The sequence below is a fragment of the Amblyomma mixtum genome, chromosome 10 (genome assembly GCF_055824585.1).
Source record: "Amblyomma mixtum isolate Tamu chromosome 10, ASM5582458v1, whole genome shotgun sequence".
Lineage (NCBI taxonomy): Eukaryota > Metazoa > Arthropoda > Arachnida > Ixodida > Ixodidae > Amblyomma > Amblyomma mixtum.
In genome coordinates this window covers 63261911-63278727 of record NC_143021.1, presented here as the reverse complement: position 1 = coordinate 63278727, position 16817 = coordinate 63261911, and positions in this window count along the sequence as shown.

Here is a 16817-nt window from a genome sequence, read left to right as displayed (position 1 = left end):
GTAACTGAGCAGAAAAAAACAATATTCATGCCATGTCTTAGCCCCATTCTTAGTACCATATAAAAACATAGTGCGTATAAGGAATCCCTCATTTTGTTGTCAAATTTTTCTTTCTGAGCACTGAAGTTAGCAGGGTTCTAGAATCTTCTGTGGCTGTCGACTGGTCCGCATGTTTGTCAAAGCTGCAGAGTTCATGATGGTTTGTGTCAGTGGAAGCTAAATAAAGGTGGATAGGAAATTCATGCTTCCAGAGTACATTCGAGAAAAAACAGCTATTATTTCCTACTCAGGATGAGGGAACAGCACCAACGGTGCACATCCTCCTTGTCACTACAGCAATTATGGCTGCTCACTGCTTTTTGGCAGCGTTTCATTTATCCGCAGGAAGACCAGGCACGAATGGCCGGCTACAGGTACCTAATAAATTAAACATTGCAATGAGCAATATTTTGTTGTGTCTGTGCTTTTGTTATCCGTGAAGGAGTTAGCGTTTTTGATTGATGGTTGTGTAGCAAAGATGTGACTGCTACATTGCACTGCAAACACAAATTTGTTTGCCCATGCTTTTGGCTTTATCAGTGGTTCGTTTCCTTATAAAACGGCAGATGGAAAATCGGCTTTCACCTTGTGCACTTTCATCATGTTTGTGATGTATTTTCAGCTGGTGTTCAGTTTCAGTTTGGAGAAGTTGTCTAACCATTGTCTGTATCTAAATGTTTTTTAACTCTTGACCTCATTGCGCTGCATTTCTAAATTATTTATTAAACGCATTTATTAATTGTTACCCTGTCATGTGGCTAGCAACATGGTGAAAACATTTTTTTATGCAGTCAACGTTCTTCTTTTAAAGTTATAGCAAAGTAAGTCCTTTGTTATTCAATGTTGCTCACAACTTGTAGCAATCCCTCAACGTAGAAGCAACATTATGCGTCACTTGGGTCTAATTTGATTATCACCCCCCCTCAGATCTTCACCTTTGCACACGGGGTTAATCTCATTTTCTGCCATGCTAGTTTGCGGACATTGTTGAACAAGAGTAAACCACATAGACCATAAATGGGACATCATGTGGTACCTAGTCCGAGGGCCAAGAGTTACGGCGAGTAATACGTTTCAGAAAATGCTTAATACGGCCAGCCACCTTCACGAATGTGTTACGGATGGACCCTACATTTAAGATGCAACAGAGCAAGCGTTTGCTCTGTTATGGAGAGTTTGTACGTAACATTCACGGAATTTTTTTGCAGTGTAATTAGGATTATTACGGACAGCAGATTTTAAGGCGTCGGGTGCAGTGATGGACACGCCCGAGGCGGGAAGGTGGTTCCTCTCCGTGCTAGTATTTGGTACAAATCAATCGGAATAAATATGAGTACAGCAGCTTGGAGCGCCAACTTTGAAACTGTGGTCCACGCGGGACGAAAAATACGTAGGGTTAAGAAAAAGTGATTGTTTTAGGTATTCATTGGTGAAATTTATTTTATAAAAAAGAGAAACGATAAATACAGCGACGTAAAGAAGATCAGGAAGATTCAATGTGTTCTTCGGAAGCGTTACGCTGACTGTACGTGAGTAATTAGAAAGTATAACACCAGCAGAGCGATTTTGAATGAATTGGAGGTCTTGGATGAGTAATTTGGTGTGGGGATCCCCGACAAAACAGGCATACTCTAGATCAGGGCGGACAAGAATATAGAATAGCTTTAGGGAAGCAGGAGTGAGGGAGAAATACGGCGAAGAAAACCGAGTGTTCGGTTTACATTATCAGTAGTATGTTCACAGTGCGTTTTTCATGATAGCTTGGCGGAAATATATATGCCATAACATTTATAATCAGAGACAGAAGTCAGATGAAAGCTATTTAGGAAATAAATGCATAAAGACTGGTTAAGCGCGCGCGTTATTGTCATTGCTTAGCATTTACCAACATTTAGCTTCATAGACGCCATAGTGGAGGGCTCCGGAAATTTCGACCACCCGGAAATTTCGAAGAACCCCAGGTGGTCTCAATTTCCGGAGCCCTCCACTACAGCGTCTCTATAGCCTTAGTCGCTTTGGGACGTTAAACCCCATAAACCAAACCAAACCAGACCACGTGTGGCACCAAGTCGATATGACATCAAGATCACATTGAAGAGGGACTGCATGAAAAGGGTAGATGTTTTTCTATATTATACACAATCATCAGCGTAAAGTATAATTTGTGAGTGAAAGAAATCCGAGAGGTTGTGAATATAAATTGGGAAAAGCAGAGGGTCTAGTACGGTGTCACAAAATTCGGCGCAATTTTGGAAACAAAGAAACAAAAAAAGCGCCGCGCGGACGCGTCTCGCCGGCGCTAGCCGAAAGGGGGAGAAGGAAACCCCCGCTGGGCGCCTAGCCTGTGTGCGTGTGCTCTCTCTCCCCTCCACCACCGCTCACTGCCACGGCGTGCGCTGAGGGAATGAGTCATCCACGCCGAAGATTTCTCTAGAACATCCGAGTTGCTTCTACTGCTGACGAGGGGAAAAGAGCGTAGCCTTGCGTACACTAAGACACGTCCCCGTCGCCCGTCGGCGGTGGCGCCACGCCAGAACTAGCCCGAACGTTCTCGAAACGTCTCCGAACTTTGGCCAATGAGGACGCGCGGCCGGAGAGAGAAAGGAAGGGAGACTGCACGGGAGATGCTGCGTGTATGTGCGCGCCTACTCTGGCGCGTAGAACAAACAGACGTGCAAGCGCGGCTATAATAAAGGGCGTTGACCGCTATCAGTCAGTCCGGACCGCCGTTTAAGCTTCATCGAAGCGCGCCCGTTCGACTCCCGGGAAAGCACCACTCGGCCAGCATCGGACCATCGAAGCAACGTTCGCCAGTCTGCGGGACGGCATCGTCGTGGAACTCTGGTCGTCGGACTGCCGCAGTGCCCGGTGAACAAATTGTGTTTTGTTTGTCTATCTCTCTCTCTTGTGTTAGTGCACTTTAGGTGCAATATTCCCTGGGGTATTGTATTCTCTCTCGAGTTTAACTTTGCACGCGTTGCATTCTTTTGTTAATTACTTTGTATGTGTTTGTACTAGTGATTGTGAAATCCTCTGTATCGTCTCTTTGCTGTGTAAAGTTTGTTTTGTTTGTGAACCTTTGGCTCCGACCCATTCTCGGGCTTGCGACCGGCGAAAGCTGGGCACCGAACGCCCAAAAACCTCTTGTCACTTGGTAGCTGGTCTCCGCTGAGCTTGCCACGCTGAGTCGAGGGCATCTCCTTTGAGTCCGAGACCGCTACCGCCACACGCTTCTAAGATTGTCTGGGAGCTTCCCACGTAAAAGTGCGCGAAGTCTGGGTGACAATATATTCTGGCGTCCGCGACAGGACGTTTGCTGTTTGTAAGCACAGAGAACAGAGAAAGAGTCGGAAGGAGTTTACGAAGAGGTCGTAAACGAATGTTAGCAGCAGAGCGATATTGTGAGGTGCCGCGCTGAAGCGGTTAGTGAGGTTCACCGTAGAGAGGTATTCATTGCCTTGAATGTAGAGTTCGGTCTCCAAGGATGAGCTTCAAAGAGCTAAAGGAGTTAATAGAGGCTGGCCTCCAGATGGGGATGACCGGCGCCGAACTGCGAGAATGGGTGGACCAGGAAAGAGACAGAGCTCGAGAAGAGAGAGAAAGAGAATGGCAGAAGAGACAAGAAGAGGCGGAGAAGCTCTCTTTGGAGCGAGAGAGAGAATGGCAGAGAAGACAAGAAGAGAGAGAGAAAGACAGCGCGCTAGAGAAGCGGCTGAGAAAGAGAGGCAAAGGAAACGTGAAGAAGAAGAGAGAAAACGGAAAAGGCGCGAAGAAATGGCCGAAAGAGCTTTTGAAAAAGAAATGGCAGTCCTTCTGAGGAAGCTTGCTGAAATGCGGCGTTTGAACAACGCCAGGGAGCCAGCGGAGCTTACCCCCGGAGAGTGCGGTTGGAAGAGAGAGGAAATTAATTCTTCGGCTACCACGGAAGAGGTTGTAGCTAGCTCCACAAGTCAGAATTTGGTTGTGGAACAGTCTGTGCCTGCAGCTGCAACCACAGAGAGTGAGGAGCAGACCGGAGTGTCGCTTCCTCAGGAAGTTGAAAGTGTAACTACTACCGAGGTAGTGGACACTGAGGTAAAGGCTAACCTGACGCTACAGTCCGAGGGCACCCTAAGGAAGTCGCCTGATGACGACGATGAAGCAGTTCGGCCCTCCGTCGAGAATTCCGAGTGGAACGCGTCTGAGTCTTGGAGTGCGGACCACGAGAAAGATTGGGGGCACTGAGTGCGAAAGCTCAGATGTAGTATTGGCTGAGGAGAGCGCACTCATCGAAAACCCGGAAACTGTTCCGAGTGCACCCTCGAGCAGCGAGGAGGGCTTTCCCGATGAGGAAGGCGAGGAAATTTATGCCTACGAGGAAGGCGACGAAATTTTTGCCACTGGCGAAGGAGAATGTGCAGTGGAAGGAAAAGAGCAGCCTGAGGAAAGGTCTGTATACGACTGCACTAAAAGTAACCAACTGAAGCAAGGAATTGGCAAAGGAGAATTGATAAGCGAGGAGAATGATTCTGCAATCAGTCCTGAGCCGTGCTCCGAGCACTGGGCTGAAGCAAAAGTCAGACAGATGAAAAAGAAGAAAAGGAAAAAGGACTTGGAATAAGAAAGTGCAGTCCTCGAAGAACAAAAGAGAGCTGAACCAGTGGCTGCATCGCGGGAGAGCAACTCAGATGACGCAATCGTCAGTGAACCGGGCTCAGCCCAAAGCGGAGTTCGGCAGAAAGTAAAAAGAAAGAGAAATGAGTCGGACACCGCCAAAGCAGGTGAAGCCGAAAAGCAGAAAACCTGGAGAAAATTCAGGAAGAAAACTAAGCTGAAGGAAACTCACACGGATGCAAGTGAGCTGCACGAACATCGCAGCAAAGTCAGAAAGAAGTTCAGACGAACAATCCCAGCTTTCAGCAAGGACTCGTTCTGGAGGCGCAAAAGAAAACAGAAGAGCGCGCACCGAAAAAGAGAACACGAGGAGCGGAGCCGTCATGAGCGAACTGGCGTAAAATTTGTTTGCAACAGACGCGCTAGCCACAGGAAAAGAGGAAGTGTTCGAAGCATGAACCGATGCACAGAGAGCAGTACGAATAGGAAGCTGGGCCAAAACAGCGTTCGGAAGTGAAGCCTCAGAATAAGGCGGAAGAAGAGTCGAACCCGCGACAGGAAGAAAAGCCACAGCCACTTCCGAAAGGGAATTAAAAGCGCGACGGCAATCTTGAAGCAAGCAGTAATTCTCCGAGCCCGCTGGGTAGGCCAAACTTAGAAGTATAGGCGAAAGTGTGCCTTGTATTTGCGTGCTCCATGTTTGTAGCCTTGTGTTAATACACTGCCCAATCGCGGCGGTTTTTTATGTGCATTGTGAACATTGTACTGTGCTCTGCATGTGAAAACATCATGGTATTTGATATTTATTTTTGATATTTGATATTTATTTATTTACCACCACAACATACATGGTGACAGGGTGCCCATAGTAAAAGCGGCCTCTTGGACCGCTTGACTTGGCCATGGACACCCAGCTGCGAACTTTGGCAACTTTGATGTATGTATTTTGACATTCAGTTTGTGAGCGCATGTATGTGCGCGCGAATTGTACCGCCGAATTGTGGCGTGTTTTGAAGTGCAACCTGTCTATTGCACTGGGTTATGTATGTGAAAGCATCAAGGTAGTGATGTGTGTACTTTGGCATTCGCCGTTGACTTTGTGAGCGCATGCATGTGCGCGCGAATTTTGTGATTTGTGAATATTTTTACACAATATTCTTAAAGGAAGGGGCAGTGTCACAAAATTCGGCGCAATTTTGGGAACAAATAAACAAAAAAAGCGCCGCGCGGACGCGTCTCGCCGACGCTAGCCGAAAGGGGTAGAAGGAAACCCCCGCTGGGCGCCTAGCGTGTGTGCGTGTGCTCTCTCCCCTCCACCACCGCTCACCGCCACGGCGCGCGCCGAGGGGATGAGTCATCCACGCCGAAGATTTCTCTAGAACATACGAGTTGCTTCTACTGCTGACGGGGGGAAAAGAGCGTATCCTTGCGTGCACTAAGACACGTCCCCGTCGCCCGTCGGCGGTGGCGCCACGCCAGAACTAGCCAGAACCTTCTCGAAACTTGAGCAAGGTATGTTGCTGGGCGAGTTGGTTGGGGAACATCTTGAGAACAAACAGCGCTTACAGACAAAGGACCAGAACAAGAAGGACACACAACTGCGCTGACTTACAACTTTTATTTGGGAAGGGAGCCGATCCGCACCGTTTATACAGAACTGGAGGGAGTGAAGCGCATGCGCAAAGATCAGGAAAGTGGGAGCACGGAAAGTGCCAAGACATAGACAAAGTATTTTTATCGTCACTGATAACCAATAACACAGCAAAAAAAAAAAAAAACCAGCGAGAAAAGCAGGGGAGACAATGGCAGGGAGCGTTAAGAAACAAATCTAAAAAATCTAAAAGATCCTGAAGAAGCCAACAACCAACACGGCTAAACGAATGACGATGAAAGGTGACAAAGATAAAGGCACTAAAAACTGAACAGACTGAAGCATAAAAGGTGCAGGAAAAGCCTGCGGAAGATGTAAAAAATCGGCACGGCTGAAAGATGACAGAATTAAAAGCGTTAAAACAGATAAAAGCAAAAACCTGAGAAGCCGATGAGTATAAAAACAAGCAGGAAAGGTGGTCACTAAAAAAAATGAAATTGAACAGACAACAGATCTCTAAAAACAAGCAATGAATCGTAAAAACGTGTGGGCGATAAAACCTAAGGTGAGAACAGAAAACTTTTTACAGAAATGTTTAGGATAAAAAAAATCGAAAAAAAACACGGGAAAAACCAAAAGAATGCGCTGTATCAAATCGAAGCAGAGAGGAATGAACACTCTTTGTCTAACAGGGCAACTGACGGCGTGCTAACGCACTCATCTTTTAGCTTGATAATAGTGGCCGCTTCAATGATTTCGCGGGTCAGTTGACGGCGTGCTAACGCATTCATCTTTTAGCTTGATAATAGTGGCCGCTTCAATGATTTCGCGGGTCAGTTGATTTAAGTTTTTCGCCAGAATATCTGTTTCCTTGAAAGTGGGGGAGATGCGACGGCAAGGACTGCAATCACGGCAGTGGATGGCCAAATTACCGGACCTTTTATCCTCAGCAGTAGCTTTATGCTCTAGTAACCGCTTGTTACTCACCGTCTTTCTAGACTCTGCAGAAGGGTCAATGGCTCTGGGGAAAAAATTCCAGACTGCACAATTAAGCATCGGGATCCGTTTGTTGCTTGCGCATCGGGCGTTGTCTATTCGATACCTTTACCCTGCGGCAGGAAGTACATCGGCCAAACAGGCCGATGTATTAACAAGCGGTTACTAGAGCATAAAGCTACTGCTGAGGATAAAAGGTCCGGTAATTTGGCCATCCACTGCCGTGATTGCAGTCCTTGCCGTCGCATCTCCCCACTTTCAAGGAAACAGATATTCTGGCGAAAAACTTAAATCAACTGACCCGCGAAATCATTGAAGCGGCCACTATTATCAAGCTAAAAGATGAGTGCGTTAGCACGCCGTCAGTTGCCCTGTTAGACAAAGAGTGTTCATTCCTCTCTGCTTCGATTTGATACAGCGCATTCTTTTGGTTTTTCCCGTGTTTTTTTTCGATTTTTTTTATCCTAAACATTTCTGTAAAAAGTTTTCTGTTCTCACCTTAGGTTTTATCGCCCACACGTTTTACGATTCATTGCTTGTTTTTAGAGATCTGTTGTCTGTTCAATTTCATTTTTTTTAGTGACCACCTTTCCTGCTTGTTTTTATACTCATCGGCTTCTCAGGTTTTTGCTTTTATCTGTTTTAACGCTTTTAATTCTGTCATCTTTCAGCCGTGCCGATTTTTTACATCTTCCGCAGGCTTTTCCTGCACCTTTTATGCTTCAGTCTGTTCAGTTTTTAGTGCCTTTATCTTTGTCACCTTTCATCGTCATTCGTTTAGCCGTGTTGGTTGTTGGCTTCTTCAGGATCTTTTAGATTTTTTAGATTTGTTTCTTAACGCTCCCTGCCATTGTCTCCCCTGCTTTTCTCGCTGGCTTTTTTTTTTTTTTTGCTGTGTTATTGGTTATCAGTGACGATAAAAATACTTGGTCTATGTGTTGGCACTTTCCGTGCTCCCACTTTCCTGATCTTTGCGCATGCGCTTCACTCCCTCCAGTTCTGTATAAAAGGTGCGGATCGGCTCCCTTCCCAAATAAAAGTTGTAAGTCAGCGCAGTTGTGTGTCCTTCTTGTTCTGGTCCTTTGTCTGTAAGCGCTGTTTGTTCTCAAGATCTTCTCGAAACGTCTCCCAACTTTGGCCAATGAGGACGCGCGGCCGGCGAGAGAAAGGAAGGGAGACTGCAAGGGAGATGCTGCGTGTATGTGCGCGCCTACTCTGGCGCGTAGAACAAACAGACGTGCAAGCGTGGCTATAAAAAAGGGCGTTGACCGCTATCAGTCAGTCCGGACCGCCGTTTAAGCTTCATCGAAGCGCGCCCGTTAGACTCCCAGGAAAACACCACTCGGCCAGCATCGTACCATCGAGGCAACGTTCGCCAGTCTGCGGGACGGCATCGTCGTGGAACTCTTGTCGTCGGACTGCCGCAGTGCCCGCTGAACAAATTGTGTTTTGTTCGTCTATCTCTCTCTCTTGTGTTAGTGCACTTTAGGTGCAATATTCCCTGGGGTATTGTATTCTCTCTCGAGTTTAACTTTGCACCCGTTGCATTCTTTTGTTAATCACTTTTTATGTGTTTGTACTAGTGATTGTGAAATCCTCTGTATCGTCTCTTTGCTGTATAAACTTTGTTTTGTTTGTGAACCTTTGGCTCCGACCCATTCTCTGGCTTGCGACCGGCGAAAGCTGGGCACCGAACGCCCAAAAACCTCTTGTCACTTGGTAGCTGGTCTCCGCTGAGCTTGCCACGCTGAGTCGAGGGCATCTCCTTTGAGTCCGAGATCGCTACCGCCACACGCTTCTAAGGGTGTCTGGGAACTTCCCACGTAAAAGTGCGCGAAGTCTGGGTGACATACGGAGCCTTGAGGAAACCAGGGTGTTAAAGGACATACAAGTGATGGTTGGTTTATGGGGTTTAACGTCCCAAAGCGACTAAGGCTATGAGAGACGCCGTAGCGGAGGGCTCCGGAAATTTCGACCACCTGGGGTTCTTTAACGTGCACTGACATCGCACAGACATACAAGTGAGTCACAGTCATTAATGCAACGTACTGAATACGGTCTTGCAAAAAACACTCAATCGATTTCATTAGGTTAGTATCAAAATTTAGTTTGCTTAGCTTCAAAAGTAGTAGTTGATGTGACGCAGTATGAAATACCAGCGTAAAATAGATGAAAATGCAATCCACGAATGGTGAAGAACCCTAAAGTAGAAGAAAAAGTTAGCAAAAGCGAGAACTTGAGTTTCGCAGGAATGGTGTCTGCGAAAACCGTGGTGATTAAGTGTGACGAAAATGTCAGATTCAATATGATACATAAGACTAGGATATATTACGTTTTCAAGCAGCTTGCATGTAACAGACGTTAATGAGACTGGTTTGCAGTTGTGGGGGCTACAGACGTCGCCAGATTTATGCATCACAACGACATTTCCCACCGTCCAGTCGTGGGGAACGTGGCGCTGTCCAATGACTGCGAAAAGACATGCGACAATATTATGGATGAGTAAAGCTGGGTGCTTTTCAGAAATTTGTAGTTAATACCATCGGTACCAGCCGACAATGAAATTTTTGCAACTTGAATATTTCTTCGGTGGCGGTGTCGTTCACGCATTTCTAGCTGTTCACGCAGGTGATTTCTTGCAATGCTTCATGCCAATATTTATTTTTATTTATTTTATTTAGAGATACTGTCAATATACTGGGGATTTTAACAGGAAGCACAGGAAGTATATTCTTGTAGCAATCGGCCAGCCTGCTCGGAAGTTACGGCGATGGCAAATGCATCACTCTGACATTGGTGAAAACAGCGCGAAAGATGAAGCCCGAAGTCGTTTCGCCTTCGGGCTTCTTCTTTCGCGCTGTTTTCACCAATGTCAGAATCGACCAACTAGCCCAGCAAAAAGTTCTGCATCACTCCTCCGACCGCCTTGGAACCTGAAAGAAGACATTGACTGGGCAGAGTGCAACGCCGCCGCCTTTGGACGCTGCGAGCTTCCATTCAAAGAACCCTGCGCTGCCAACGAGCACTACAGTGTACCAGAAGCGCGAAGCTTCAGTGCATCGGTGGGGCGTGGAACCGGCTCTGAGATGGCGGCGTCGTTCACGCACTACTTGCTGTTCACGCAGGTCAGTTGCACAAATATGTGTAGCGCCTATCCAGTTTTCACTCTGCCGGTTCCACCCCCTGTGCTTTTTGCTAGCTAGTGTTCGGTCTCACGCAGTCGGCGGCACTCTTTTGAGTCGATAACGGCGTCGTTTTGTGCTTGTGTGTCGACTCGCTTTTTACTTGTTGTTATTGTTCATTTGTGGAGACGTAGAGTTGAACCGGGGCCCTAATGATACTATTCTGCAGCAGCTTTTGTCTGGACAAAACGAAATTAAAAAATAAATTAGTTACCATGGAAGCGCACCAGGCAGAACATAAGTCAGCCATGGCGTTGCTCAATACATGGTTAACTACACTAGAGTCTAGAATGACCAAACTTAAAGAAATTCAAAATGTTGTTGCTGACTGCAAGACGCAATGCGAAATACATCAGTCCGAGCTTCAGTCGATAATCACTAAAGTCGATGATCTCGAAAACAGGAGCAGCCGATGCAATCGTATTTTTTTTTGCATTGATGATAACGAAGAACATGAAACATTTGATGTGGCTGAAAAAAGCGTCTTGAAAATGCCGGAAAGATTTAGGCCTTGATCAAGTGCAGATAAAAGGGCTCACCGCCTTGGGAAGTTCAGCGAAGGAAAAAATTCACCAGTGATTGTATACATCATGATATACAAAGATAAGCAGGCTGTACTTACAAATGCTAAGAAGTTAAAAGGAAAAGAAAGTATTTGTGGGAATACGCCAAACAGCAAAAGAAGCCCACAGATAAAGTACATGTAAAGTATGACGCACTGAATTTGAACAAACTAAGATACGCTTACAACGAAGCGCTCGGGTAAGGTCGTCAGGGACAACTGCCAGCACCCATCAAACTAATATTGTCACGTAGTGGTGACTGCAGTCCAGCGAACAGGAAAACAACGAGGACGTCTTCGAAACGGAGGTCCTTATTTGGGCTGACTTGCGCCGGCAAAGAACTGAATAACTCGGCGGCAGAGTAGCAACAAGCGTGCTCGGCGGTCGTCGAACAGAATGCCCGCCGCTGTCGGCCGTGCTCTTTTTAAAGCTGATAGCGAACCTTCCAGATAAAGCGTGGAAGTTACTAGAACATTCTGGCACAAAGTACAATCGGCTCCGCCTGGATGCGATCAATCGAGATAATTCTAGGCGCATCTTGCGTCACAAAAGAAGCGATAAAACGGCGTGCCGGCAGCCTTGAAGCATGAACAAATAAACACAAGAAACAAACGCTACAAAGATTCGCGGCATTACTCTCCTCTCAAAGAAGCATCGACTCGATGCTTTAGAACATAATGCGGCTATCAACAATCCAAAACGGATCGTGCAAAAATAAACAGCGAATGTGGAAATACGGCGTCCTTTAGCGTGCAGATAGGGCTTTAGGCGTACGACATGGACTACTTCTGGTCGTACGCGGCGTCGCTGGGATGCAGTCATTTGGTCAGGGACGACTTCATAGTCCAATTCACCTAACCGAAGAAGAACTTTGTACGAGCCGAAATAGCGTCGCAAAAGCTTTTCACTCAATCCTCGGCGGCGAATGGGCGTTCAAACCCAGACTCGGTCTCCTGGCTTGTATTGTCTTGTATTGGCTTGTCTTCGTAGGTTGTAGCGTGTGGCGTGGGTCCGCTGCTGGTCATTGATCCTTAATCGGGCAAGTCTTCGGGCTTCTTCTGCGCGTTGTAGGAAGGCGGCGACGTCGACGTTATCTTCTTCGGTAACATTCGGCAGCATGGCGTCCAGCGTGGTCGTGGCCTCTTTGCCATGGACGAGCCTAAAAGGAGTCATCTGGGTGGTCTCCTGCACTGCGGTGTTGTAGGCGAAGACTACCTAGGGCAAGATGACGTCCCAGGTCTTGTGTTCGGCATCGACATACATCGCGAGCATATCGGCGATGGTTTTGTTGAGGCGCTCGGTCAGTCCGTTGGTCAGCGGGTGGTATGCTGTTGTTCTCCGGTGGCTGGTTTGGCTGTAATGGAGGATGGCTTGCGTCAGTTCCGCCGTGAATGCTGTTCCTCTGTCAGTGATGAGCACATCGGGGGCGCCGTGTCGCAGAAGAATGTTCTCCACGAAAAATTTGGCGACTTCTGCTGCTGTTCCGAGGTAAGGCTTTTGCCTCGGCGTAGCGGGTCAGGTAGTCGGTCGCTATAATGATCCACTTATTTCCAGATGTTGATTTCGGGAAAGGGCCAAGTAAGTCCATGCCGATCTGCTGAAAGGGCCTTGAGGGGGGTTAAATGGGGTTCAGAAATCCTGCTGGTCGGGTTGGAGGGGTCTTTCGTCGCTGACAATCTCGACAGGTTTTCACATAATGTGCGACATCGGCAGACAGTCGGGGCCAGTAATACTTGTCTTGAATGCGGCGGAGGGTGCGAGAAAACCCGAGATGTCCAGCTGTCGGCACGTCGTGTGAGGCCTGAAGAACTTCTCCGCGGAGATTTACAGGTACAACTAGGAGGTAGGCTGTCTTGTTCGCTGCAAAATTCTTCTGCATGAGGACATCGTTCTGTAAACAGAACGAAGACAATCCTCGCTTGAACGAGGCGGGGGGTGAAGAAACCTTGCCTTCCAAGTATTCGATGAGGCATTTTATGTCGGGGTCCGTGCGTTGCTGTTGTGCAAAAGAGCTGGAGCTGATGGGTCCCAAGAAGGCCTCCTCATCGTCGTCCGGCGGCGGTGCATCTACGGGGGCTCGTGACAGGCAGTCGGCGTCAGAGTGCTTGCGTCCGGACTTGTAAACGACGGTTACATCAGACTCCTGGAGCCGCAGGCTCCATCGAGCGAGGCGGCCGGAGGGGCACTTCAAACTGGCGAGCCAGCACAGTGCGTGGTGATCGCTGACCACCTTGAACGGTCGTCCTTACAGGTAGGGGCGGAATTTCGACGTATCCCAGATGATGGCAAGGCGCTCCTTCTCAGTTGTCGAATAATTAGCTTCGGCTTTGGACAAGGAACGGCTAGCGTGCGCGATGACCTTCCCCACTCCGTCAAATTTCTGAACGAGGACAGCACCTAGGCCTACACTCTTGCGTCGGTATGAATTTCAGTCTCAGCGTTTTCATCGAAGTGCGCGAGGATCGGTGGGGACTGTAAACGACGCTGAAGTTCCTTGAAGGCTTCTACTTGCGGCGCTTCCCATCTTAACGGCACGTCTGCCTTTGTCAGGTGGGTCAGTGGCTCGGTGATGCGCGAAAAATTCTTAACAAACCGTCGGTAGTACGCGCACAGTCCGAGGAATCTGCGCACAGCTTTCTTATCGGCCGGTGATGGAAACATTGCGATAGCAGCGGTTTTCTGCGGGTCTGGCCGTACTCCCTCCTTACAAACGATGTGGCCTAGAAACCGCAGCTCTTCATAGGCAAAGTGGCAATTCTCTGCTTTCAAAGTTAGGCCGGACGATTTGATTGCGTCTAGTACTGTTTGAAGCCTTTTTAGGTGTTCCTCGAATTTCGAGGCGAAGACAACGACGTCATCTAAATATACCAGACAAATCTGCCACTTCAGGCCTACCAGCACTGTATCCATTAATCACTGAAATGTGGCTGGTGCGGAACAGAGACCAAATGGCATCACTTTGAACTCGAAGAGGCCATCTGGAGGGATCAATGCGGTCCTCTCGCGATCTTTTTCATCGACCTCAATTTGCCAGTAGCCGCTCTTGAGATCCATCGATGAGAAATACCTGGCGTTGCAGAGCCGGTCCAGTGTGTCGTCGATGCGAGGGATGGGGTAGACGTCCTTTTTTGTGATGTTGTTCAAGCGCCGGTGATGAACGCAAAATCGAAGTTCACCTTCTTTCTTTCTCACTAGAACAACAGGTGCCGCCCAGGGGCTCTTTGAAGGCTGGATAACGTCGTCGCGCAGCATTTCTTCCACTTGGTCTCGGATGGCCTGTCGTTCTCGCGGCGACACTCGGTAGGGGCTCTGGCGGAGAGGCCGGGCGTGCTGGTCGGGTATAATTCGATGCTTGGCAATTGGCATTTGTCGGACCTTCGGCGATGACGAGCAGCACTCGTTGTCGCTTCGAAGGGGATTGCGGATCTGGTCTTGTCTGTTCCGGGGCAGGGCTAGATTTATGTCGAAAGTGGGCGAGTTGTCTTGGTCAGGCGTATCTGGGGATGGGTCGAAGAGGGCGAAGAAATCTTGTACGTCGGATATTATGTCGAGGAAAGCAATCCTCGTTCATTTGCTAATGTGCCGGTGTTCTTCACTAAAGTTAGTCAGCAGTACTTCGGCTTGGCCTTTGCGGAAATGTGCGATGCCTCTTGCGATGCCGATTCCTCGGTCGAGAAGCAACTGCATGCTCCCCTCGATAATGGCTTCAGAGTCACTCGCTTCCGTGGCGCCTACGGTGACGATGACGCTTGAGCGGGGTGGGACACTCACTTGTTCCTCCAGGACACTAAGTGCAACATTATGTTCCGGAGTTTTCATCGACGGAATGGCCTCGTCCGTGGAAAGTGTGATCAGCTTAGATCGCACGTCGATGATCGCCTGATGCTCATTGAGGAAATCCATGCCCAAGATAACTTCGCGGGAACAGTGGGTAGCACTACGAAGGTCGCAGGATAGGTATGTTCTTGAGAGACACTCGCGCTGTGCATCGTCCTGATGGCGTAATGAGGTGGCCCCCTGCGGTGCGAATTTGTGGGCCGTCCCAAGCGGTCGTTACTTTCCTCAGTTGCGCAGCGAATGGTCCGCTCATCACCAAATAATCGGCTCCTGTGTTGACTAGAGCGGTGACTTTCCGGCCGTCGATAACCAGTTCTAAGTCGGATGTCCTGGCTCTCGCGTTGCGCGTCGTCTTCGGCGTCGGGCCACGGCTTCGTCGGATATGTGAATTGTGGTCGAAGCTGTTCGTGATGAAAGCGTCGTTTTGAAGGTGGTTCGCGTCGTGGTCGAGGTTGTCGTTGTATGCGGCGTCGGCGTAGTGGGTGTGGCGTCTTTATACGGCGTGGTCGCTGGAGGATCTTCGTCATTTCCTCGGCAAGCAACCTGACCTCCACATGTTGCTTTGTTTAGTTTCCCCTCCGGGGGCTAGGGGACTTTCCTCTGACAGCCGCGGCGTAGCTGCGGCCCGGTGATGCAAAACGTGCGGTGGACGGCGAAGGGGAGTGGAAAAGACGGCTTGACGACGCGTACTCCCCTCTACGCAGGTAGCAATCGATTTCCCGTGGTCGCTGGCCGGGGAGCGGTCATGGGGCGTCGATGGCAACACCTCGCAGGCCGATGCGCCTGTAAGGGCAGTGGCGAAGTATGTGCCCGGCATGGCCACAATGGAAACACAGTGGGCGGTTTTCGGGAGTCCGCCACTCGTCGCATTTCCTAAAGCTGTTGCGTCGCTCGTAATATGGGCGCACGGGAGTTTGGGGCCGTCGTTCTTGTAGAGCCGGTGCGCGTCGAAAAGGAGTTGGGGGGTCTTGTCGAGGCGGGAGACTGCGCAGTGCTGCAGTGTAGCTTCCTTTGGTGTCGTTGGTGATGGGGAGCCAAGTGCATGATGTACTTCTTCACGGATGATGTCCGTGAGCGACGACACCCGAGTCTCCAGCGTCGGCTGTGTTGGGGATGGCAGCAGTCGGCGAAGTTCTTCGCGAACCATTTCGCGTATTATATCTCGAAGGTTATCCCATCTTGTAGGGCTATCTTCTGGCAGGCTTGCCGACAGCACTTCAAGTGGTCTGTTGTAGTCGCGGTGGGGGCATCAAGGGTTAGAGGGAAACAAAACTGCGCGAAGAAGACGGGACAAAAGAAAGGCACGAATACACACACACAAAGCCCAAGGGTCTTTTCGATTGTTGAAGCTTCAGCTACAAACTCGGCGGCGGTTGTTGGAGGAACCCTGATCAGTCCAGCGAAGAGTTGTTCCTTCACGCCTCGCATTAGGAGAGTTTCTATTCTTCGTGCTTCATAGGTGCTTCATGTCTTCCACATACGCAATCACGGTCTCGTTTGGGCGTTGAAATCGCGACTGCAGCAGGATCTCCGTCTTTCCTTGCGTACGACGCTAGTGAACGTAGCCAGTAGTTGCTTCTTGAAGGTCGCCCAGGTCGTGAGGGAAGATTCGTGGTTTTCAAACCACGTTCTGGTGGAGCCGTCTAAAGCGAAATAAACGTTCCGAAGCTTAGTGCTGTCGTCCCAGGCGTTCAGCGCTGCTACACGTTCGTACATGTCCAGCCAGTCTTCCCCATCTTCGTGTGGTTCTCCACGAAAAGTCGCTGGCTCACGGGGCTGGCAAAGCACGACGGGCGTTGGCTGTGCACCAGGTTCCATCTTGAGGGGCATAGCAGGTTAGCACCTCCAACAGATGTCACGTAGTGGTAACTGCAGTCCGGCGAACAGGAAAACAGCGAGGACGTCTTCGAAACGGAACTCTTTATTCGGGCTGACTTGCGCCCGCAAAGGACTGAATCACTCGGCGGCGGCGTGGAAAGAGAAGTTTATTTTTTTCGAAAGCAACAAAAATCCCAA